Source organism: Dama dama, chromosome 27 (genome assembly GCF_033118175.1).
Source record: "Dama dama isolate Ldn47 chromosome 27, ASM3311817v1, whole genome shotgun sequence".
Taxonomy (NCBI): Eukaryota; Metazoa; Chordata; class Mammalia; order Artiodactyla; family Cervidae; genus Dama; species Dama dama.
The window spans coordinates 39,321,743-39,328,085 of record NC_083707.1 but is presented as its reverse complement, the minus strand read 5'-3'; the positions used below and the strand labels follow the sequence as shown (position 1 = coordinate 39,328,085).

The following is a 6,343-nucleotide window of genomic DNA, read 5'->3' as shown; positions in this document are numbered from 1 at the left end:
CTTTCTGTGTTATAAAATATTTCTACATGCTTTATCTCACTTGGTACACACAATCTTCTTTAGTTTCCATGTGATAATAAAACTAAGAACATTTATTGAATGCATGATTTCATGTTTTTATTATTCCCATTTTATTGATGAAGAAGCAGAGTCTTTAGTAGAGCAACTCTCAGATGGTTTTGGGTAATTGAAGTAACAAAAAAACCCAGTGATGGTTTTACTGAAGTAATTGGATGTAAGGCTATTTTTCCTCTCGGGTTCAGTTGTGATTTGTAAGTATCTCTAGTGGGAGACCTGGGTTCGATCCCTGGGCTGGGAAGATCCTCTGGAGAAGAGAAAAGCTACCCACTCCAGTATTCTGGCCTGGAGAATTCCATGGACTGTATAGTCCATGGGGTCTCAAAGAGTCGGACACGACTGAGCGACTTTCACTAAGTTAATTACCCCCTAAAGTAAGTCCAAATTCAAGATCAAGGAGACAGACTGAGATTAGTTACCACTGTTGGTCATCCATTTCCAGTAGAAACAGTGTAGGTTCAAGACTTTTGCGGAGGAATCTCTCAGAAGAGAAAAGTAGGACAAAACTGTAGCATTTCCTGTGTTTGCTACAGAACAAGAAATTGTTTCTCCTTATTTCAAGCCAAATGTGTGTGGGGGTGGCTTCGAGGGAATCACCCAGAAAGTTTGATGTGTCTCCTGTAGTTTGCAGGTCACAGAACTGGGATTTGATGTATGGCTTAAAAAATATCTAAACTCAAGTGGTTCTGATAACTGGCTAGAGAAGCAGAAAGAGGGAAAGATGGGCTTGTATTAGGAGCATCATGTATGTGGCACCCCTGGGCCAGGTATGACCAGCCTAGTCCTTTAAAAACCCTGTGCAAGAGGGCTGTCTGGAGGGCTGAAGGGACCAAGGGGAAAGTCAGGGGCTGAGGAGTCAAAAGCAGCCAGGTAGAGGAGGGGCATTGCCTGCATCTTGGTGGGTGGGGCTATCTCTGAGGATCCTGTGAAACTGCCCCTGGGTGAGAAAGAATCAATGTCTGGAAATTGCCACACCAGAGGACAACGCATGGTTGCAACCATTGCAGCTACCTATGAACTTTCCTGTTGGTATCCGTCAGAGTAGAACTGATTGTGCTGCAATCATCAATTAACTGAAAATTACATCAGCTTAACACAGTGAAAGCTCTTTTTGTGCTTGTGTAGAGATGGATGGGGTTTGGGTGCCTTGCTGCTTCTTGTTGCTATAGCATCTAGTACGCGTGGTCTTGAAGGCTGTTGCAGCAGGGACCTTAGGGTGAGTGGGCCAGGTACCCAGGCTCTTACCTGACTTGGTCTGGAAGTGACTTTTATTAGCCAAACTGACTGCAGAGGAAGCTGGGAGATGTAGTTTGCCCATATATGGAGGAAGAGGATATGGTACAGTAAACACACAGAGTGTCTTTGCCAACTGTTCCTTTCCGCTCTTCCCAGTTCCTGTCCAGCACTGTGGGAGCTAGGGGCAGCCTAGTGAGTGGAAGCAGGTGCAGAAAACCAGAGCAGGCTAAGAATGACCCTCAAGGTCAAATTACACCAAAGCTAGAGGAGAGGAATTGGTTTAAATTAATAAGGCTATTTAACATCAGTTGGACATTTGATTACTGAAATGAAATGGTTCTTCTTGTGGCTGAAAATGACCCAAAGAAAAGTATTATTTGAATTTGGCCATAACATTTATGGAAACTGCATAAGGTTAGCGTATAGAAACACAATAGATTTTTGTATAGTGATTTGGTAACCCAAAGCTATACTGAATGCATTTATTCTACAGTTTTTTTGTGTATGGAATCTTTAGGATTTTCCATATGTAATTTCATGTCATCTGCAAATAGTGACAGTTATACATCTTTTCTGATATGTGAAAAGTGAAAGTGTCAATCGCACCATTGTGTCTGACTCTTTGTGACCCCACAGACTAAAGCCCACCAGGCTCCTCTGTCCATGGAATTCTCCAGATGTGAGTACCGTCTATTTCTTTTCTTATTTAATTGCTCTGAATAATAGTGGCAAGAGTGGGCATCCTTGTCTTGATCTTAGAGGAAAAATGTCCAGCTTTTCACTATTGACTATGATGTCGTACATGGCATCTTATATGGATTTGTCACATGTGGCCTTTATTATTCTGAGACATTCTCTCTATGTCCTCTTTGTTAAGAGTTTTACTATAAGATGGGTGTTGAATTTTGTTCTATGCTTTTTCTGCATCTATTGATATGATCACATAATTTTTGTCTTTTTTTAAAGATGATGTATTACATTAATTATTGTGAATGTTGAACCATCCTTTTATCCCTGAAATAAATCCCACATGGTCATAGCATATGATCCTTTTAAGATATTGTTGAATTTCATTGGCTAGTATTTTGTTGAAGACTTTCACATCTTGGTCATCAGGCATGTCAGCCTATTCCTTTCTTTTCTTGTGGTGTTCTTCTCTGGTTTTGGTATCAGGGTAATGTAGGCCTCATAAATGGATTTGAAAGTGATTACTCTTCCTCTTTTTTTTTTTTTTGGCTATTTCTCTGTGTCTCCGTTTTACTTGACTCTCTGTGTTTGCTTCTGTGCATTAAACAAAGGAGCCACCTCTCCCGGTCTTGAAGACGTGGCCTTGTGTAGGGAATGAGCGGTAACTCTGCCCTTACTCTTGGCTGTCTCTTAAACTTTTGTGATTGTCTAAGGGACTGTTTTAGTGGCTCCCAGTAGTTGAGGGTGTGCCAGTGTCTGTCAGCGTCCAGAGCGGAGAATCTCAGCCCTTAGATTCGGGCTGACGGGAAGCCGATTCCTCAGGCAGCAGCCTTTAGAGTGTTAGTCGCTCAGTCGTGTCTGACTCTTTGTGACCCCGTGGACTGTAGCCCACCAGGCTTGTCTGTCCATGGAATTCTCCAGGCAAGAATACTGTTGTGGGTTGCCGTTACCTTCTCCAGGGGATCTCCCCAACCGGGGGATCAAACCTGGGTCTCCTGCATTGCAGATAGACTTCTTACCATCTGAGCCACCAGTGAAGCCCGCAGCCCCACGGGACTGCGGCAGAAGTCCACTGGCCGCCAGAGCCAGGCGATCCAGAGGTGTCGCCTTGGCAGCAATCACAAAAATCAGTGCCAGGTGAGTGTACAAGCTCCTTTCCAGAAGTAAGGCAGAGGGAGAGTGCAGAGATGGCCCCCACTGGTCTCCATCCCTGGATTGCACGTCAGTGCAGCCCTAGGTGTGTGAGAACCTGAAGCCTGCCCCTCAGCCTGGAGCTCCAGGATGAGGCTTTCTCTTTCTCAGAGAGACTGGGGGTGTGTTCAGTCTGCTCTCTGTGCCGTGTCCTGCGTGGTAGCCGGCTAGAAACTTTGTCCCCATTTGTTACAATCCCGTGGGACACTGGCATGCAAGCCTTGCTGGCCACCAGAGCCAGGCAATGAGGGGACCTCCCCGGGCATCAGCCTTGAAATCCAGGGCACTAGATTCATGTATAAGCTCATTTCTAAGGGATGCTGACAAGCTGAAGCAAGGCAGTGGGAGAGCGCTAAGCTGATGCCCACCGGCCTTGGCCTCCTGGGAGATGTGGGCTACACGAGATGCCTGCCCTTGAGCTTAAGCTCCAGGACAAGCAAATAGGCCTCTTTCACAGAAAGCCTGGGAGCATTTCTGCCAGCTGTCTTTGTGGTGCCCTGGGGCTGGGAGCCTGCCAAGAACTGTCTCTGATTGTTACTGTCCCAAGGGATCCAGGAACACAAGGCCCCCATGGCCGCCTGAGCCAGGTAATCAAGGGGGATTCCCCCCTTCACCCCTCAGGCAGCAGCTGCAAAAACCAGGGCACCAGCCATGTGTGTAAGCTGCCCTCTGGGATATACCAGCATTTCTGTACCACAGCCGAGGATGAGAACACGAAAAAGACAGGAGCACTCCAATGTCTCTGGACAGGATTGTATTAGGCCCTAGATAAGCTTAATTAGAAGCTGCCCCTCAGGCTGCAGCTAGGAGGGTAAGTGAATGTGCCTTTTTACAGAAAGACCAGGCTCCTCCAATGTTCACCTCTTGCTTTCCCGGGGGACTCGGGGTGGGGGTGGGGGGCGGTAACTGTTTAAGGACTCTGTCTCCAGTGGTTCTAGTCCTGTGGGACCACCGAGCACAAGCCGCCCCCCCGCCCCGGCCCCAGCCACCAGAACCAAGATAGAGTTTGCAGCAGCCATAGAAATTGGGGTGCCAGAGGAAGATGTGGGCTTTCCTGGTGGTTCAGTGGTAAAGAACCTGCCTGCAATGCAGGAGACCCAGGTTCGATCCCTGGGTCGGGAAGGTCCCCTGGAGGAGGGCATGGCAACCCACTCCAGTATTCTTTCCTGGAGAATCCCAGGGACAGAGGAGCCTGGTGGGCTACAGTTCATGGGGTCACAAAGAGTTGGACACGATTGAGCAGTTAACACTTCCTGATGAGTAGAGTACAAGCTTCTTTCTGGGAGATACCACTTAGAGGAGGGAGCAGAGAGAGAATGTTGTTCTTGTTGTTAAGCATCTTAGACAGTTTACGTTGGGATGCCTGGTTTTTATTACGCTTGGGTCATTGGGTTTCATAGCTTTTCATTGCTTTTGGACTATGGAATGACTTTCATTTTCAGAAAATATATTTCCACTCATGGGAGATGTTTATAGAAATCACTTCTGATTTCTTTGAGCTGTAGTTTGTGTCATGAATGATCAATACCTGTTTTAAAAATAAAGACTCCAAGAAACAGGCTATAAAATTGCATCCATGTGTAGAGCTAACTCTAAAGTGAATAGACCCGAAAGGGGGTGGTGGTATTGTAGAAAAACTGGTAAATTATCTGTTGTTAAGATGACAATTGAAGTGATCTATAGAATCAGTCAAATTGTTCTTAAGAGTCCCAATAGCTTTTTTTTTTTTTCCCATCAACTGTTTATGTCAATCTGTCATGATTTTACCCCCATAAATGGCAAAATCAAAAAACGATCAACACAGATTTTCTTTCAGCAGGAGCAATAGCTTTTTTATAGGAATGGAAGAGCCAATTCTACAATTCATAAGAAATTTCAAGGAGACCCAAATAGCCAAATGGTTTTAAAATGTGAGAGGAAAGACCCCAAGAACTGAAACAGGTGTTCAAACAAAAATTGTACAAGAATGTTTAAAGCAGCCTTATTCATAATAGCCAAACAGTGCAAACTGCCAGTGGTCAAATCTAGGACAGATTGAAAGTAAATCGTCATCACAATCTATAGTCCATATGCAATAATATAAAGTTTTAATAAGAATAAATATATGAATTTTAAAACAAACTACCAACAAATAACTGGAGAAACTCTTGCATAGAGTAGAATGCCAATGAAAAACCCTTCCACTGTTTGCAACTATAATGGCCATAATTGATTCTGGCAAATATCAAGGGATACTAAAACTGAGTCAAAGATTAACAGGGAATAGAACATTTATACAGCCTCAATGTAGTAATATGTCAGTGTTACATTTTCTGAATTTGATTGCTGTGGCTATGTAAGATAGTAACCTTGCTCTTAGGAAGTATATGCTGAATCAGGCATTTATAGGGGTGAAAGGTTATATTGTCTGCAACATTTACTTAATTTTATAATAATAATTATTACATATATGTGTGTGTGTCTGCCTCCCTATCTATCTGTATGATGAAGCAAATGTAGCAAAATGTTAGCTATTGGTAAATGTAGGTAAAAGATACATAGCTGTACTTGCAACTGTCTTGTAAGTTTGAGGTTTTTCCAAAGGAAGTGACAAAATGAAACAAAGCCCTCTCATTCCCAACATAAAAATGCCGGCTTCTAGAATCTGCTCCCTCCCTTGGGCTTCCCTTGTGCCTCAGTTGGTAAAGAATCCGCCTGCAATGCGGGAGACCTGGGTTTGATCCCTGGGTTGGGATGATCCCCTGGAGAAGGGAAAGGCTACCCACTCCAGTATTCTGGCCTGGAGAATTCCATGGACTGTACAGTCATGGGGTCGCAAAGAGTCAGACACAACTGAGTGACTTTCACTTTCAGAATGCACTCCAGTAAAGACGTGGTAGGGTGGATATGTGGCGGGTTCCGTTCTAGAGCACTTTCCAGCCATATGACTTCTGATGCCTGTGCTCCTATGTTTCACCACGAGGATAACATGAGATCTGATGAATAAAGCACACACACACCCCCCCCCCCCCCAACCCCCGTATACAAAGGAGGAGGAGATTCCACCTTGCTTGGAGATTTCAAGAAGATCGATAGGCTGGCTCAAAGACACAGTTCTGGGTGGGGGGACTGATGTTGGTGGGAGCACTTCATTACCTTTAGTTCAAGATGA

The 6,343-nt window shown here is 44.6% G+C and overlaps 1 non-coding gene across 1 annotated transcript; it reads right to left on the bottom strand.

Moving 5' to 3' along the window:
* Window positions 1–4,928: 4,928 nt before the first annotated feature.
* On the bottom strand, window positions 4,929–5,024 carry LOC133047870 (small nucleolar RNA SNORA69). The gene has a single exon (XR_009690877.1). It is a non-coding gene; the product is annotated as a small nucleolar RNA SNORA69 (small nucleolar RNA).
* Window positions 5,025–6,343: the final 1,319 nt, after the last annotated feature.